Below are 2778 nucleotides of genomic sequence, written 5' to 3'. Positions count from 1 at the left end.
TTTTGACACAGAACAAGGAATGATGTAGGTGGCCTTTCTTGAGGCCCAAATTCCACATCCGAAAACATCAATAGACTACAAGAGTACTTCATTTGAGTTCAGCACCAAAGACATCCATCCCATTGATAAAATGGAGATGCATAGGGAGACTGGTGAGATGATTTCTTCTGCCTTAACTAACACTACTATGTCATTGTCCAAGTTGCATGTTTCATTTCCCAATGTTTAGTCTCAGTTGAAAATGGAAAAGATATCCTCCTTAGCAAAGGATAATAAGATCCAGTCTTTGGAATATTTGATAATAAAGATATGATATGATCCTAAAGATGTTAATGTTGCTGAGGACATTATCAAGAAGAAGAATCTAGATATTTCATCATTGAGAAAGCATCTTAAGCTGCAAGCCACAGAGGATCCATTAACCAAAGACATTGAAGAAAAGGAAGCACAGAAGGCTGACATGATGAAACAAATTATAAAGAAGAACATACATTTTACAAAGATGGAGGAATAAATGGGGAATATGATAAAAGAAAAAAATAGAGCCAGAAGATGGCTATTGTCCCCCTAGATGCCATACCCATTTCTCAGCTTCCAGCAACAAGAAAAACCACTGCAGCTAGTTCTTCCACTCACAGTGCAAGTGCTGAACAGGTCACATAGAAACTGGGGAGCATGTCCATCCAATCAGCATATATTAAGAGTTTGCATGGGAAACTGAAATCTCTAGAAGAATAGAAGGCCAGGGCTGAAGCTTCTCGGCTTACTGAAGTATAGAAATAACACAGATTGTTGGAGAGGTTGGGGAAGGTATAAAAGGATACCTCCATTGGTCAGACCTTGGCCCAAGCCAAGGAAACCATTTGGATGGGTATTCTAGACTCTATGACTGAGATTTGGCCATCTATCCAAATCATATTTGAATAGAAGGAGTTGATAGAAAAAGATACAGAACCCATTGTTCAAGTAAGGGAAAATCTTGGAGAGATGCCCACAGAAGCCTCCAACATTATCAGGTTCCTAAATTCTAAATCTAAATATGAGCTTCAGGAATTAGGGGTTATTGACAAGACTACCACTATTTTCAAAGTGAAGAAAGTATTGACTAAAAGGAACCTCATTGATCAATTGGAGGAAATATCTGAAACATTAGAGTAGGGAGTAAATAGGTTCCGCAACAGAATTGAAGAATTAATCCAGAAAGGGTTTCCGAACATATATGTGATTAACTATAAATTAATCACTCAGGAAGACTATATACTGAAAATGAAGGAAATGGCTAGACTAAGTGTCACGTTCAGTGGGGTAAAGGGTAGTATGACAGTCAGGGAATTTTTAGAAACCATGGCAAATGACTTCTACATACAGAATGAGGTAAAACATGTTTTTACAGTGAAGCCAACTTTTGCAAAATACACACAGCTTGATGAAATTTACCGTAGGGTGATAAAATTAACCATACTACATGAGAAGAGATTAGAATAACTTTGCAATCTACTGCATTAAAGAATAATTAGGAGGTAGTAAAAATTAGTAGCTAGAACAACAGCCAGCACATCAATGCAGCACTGTTTCGGGTTGATTCAACAACTAAACCCACCAAAGCAGAGCCACCTTTCCATGCAGATGTTTACGTGGCCTATTTTTCTACTAGAGATAAATCTTATTGTTTAAAATTAGGCTAATAATACACTATCGGTTGAGACAACGATTTTGTAATGATTTTGTAATTATTAGTATAAATACTTAACTATTTGAAGTATTAACAGTTGATTTCTGAATGTAATTTCCTCTACATATTGTAAAATTTCAAAGTACTGAAGCATCAATAATACAGGGACCTTTCACATGATTCATGTGGTGTACCAAATGGTGATGTGTCTCTTTAGTTTATTTATTTAAACATTGTTTTTCTCTCTTTGTAATTTTTTAAATCTGAATTACTTAACAAAAGCTATGATGAATAGGATTTGTTATTTAGAGCACCCTATTCTAGTTGTTAGTAATTTTCATGTTTTATGTTGAAGTCAAAGTAAGAAATTCTTAATTTCTCCTTAATTTCTACTGAACCTTACATTTGTGCTATTTCACAATCCATTTAATATTATGAAAGATCCAAATAGTGAAACCTAGATTTCCCTGTGAAACTCCTCTAAAAAATGATGCCAAATCTAGTTAATCTTTAGAATGCATAGCCCAATGGAATTATGAAAATTTAATCAACCAAAAAATCAAATCAAAACAACAGTACAGTCACAACTAGCCTAAAATTTACATAAAACAAAGCTAAATTTACAGAGATATCCGTCTCTGAAGGTTACATGGAAAGATCTCGTCTTCCAATGTGGTTTTGATGTTGTCCTATGTGTTTACTCCCTCAACCTCAAAAATACAAAACAAAAACAATAGGTTCAAGCTCAGCTTCAAATGCTACATATATGGAAATATGTTTCCACGACTGTCATATCTCCAATAATTTTATGATGCGTGCTTTTCATAGTTTTCGAGTTGCTAGGAGGTTAACCAAAACATAGCAAAGATGGATATACAATGGGACAAATATGTTCACTTTACAAGCGAGTTGAGGGGTACTTCTTATCTATCTTTGAGCCAAATGGTTAAACAAACATAGAATTAGAATAAAGTAACTAATCTATGTGATTGAGTTGTCTTGCACAGTAACCTACACAATTACAACAACAATAATTGTATTCAAATTCAAATTCCAATCAACATAGCTATTATTAAAATAAATACTATAAATGGAGCATATATCTA

Source organism: Pinus tabuliformis, chromosome 5_2, assembly GCF_031772625.1.
Source record: "Pinus tabuliformis cultivar Carrire ecotype Pingquan chromosome 5_2, CPIR1, whole genome shotgun sequence".
In the NCBI taxonomy this organism is placed as follows: Eukaryota; Viridiplantae; Streptophyta; class Pinopsida; order Pinales; family Pinaceae; genus Pinus; species Pinus tabuliformis.
The sequence above is the reverse complement of the archived record's forward strand: the minus strand, read 5'-3'. Positions refer to the sequence as shown.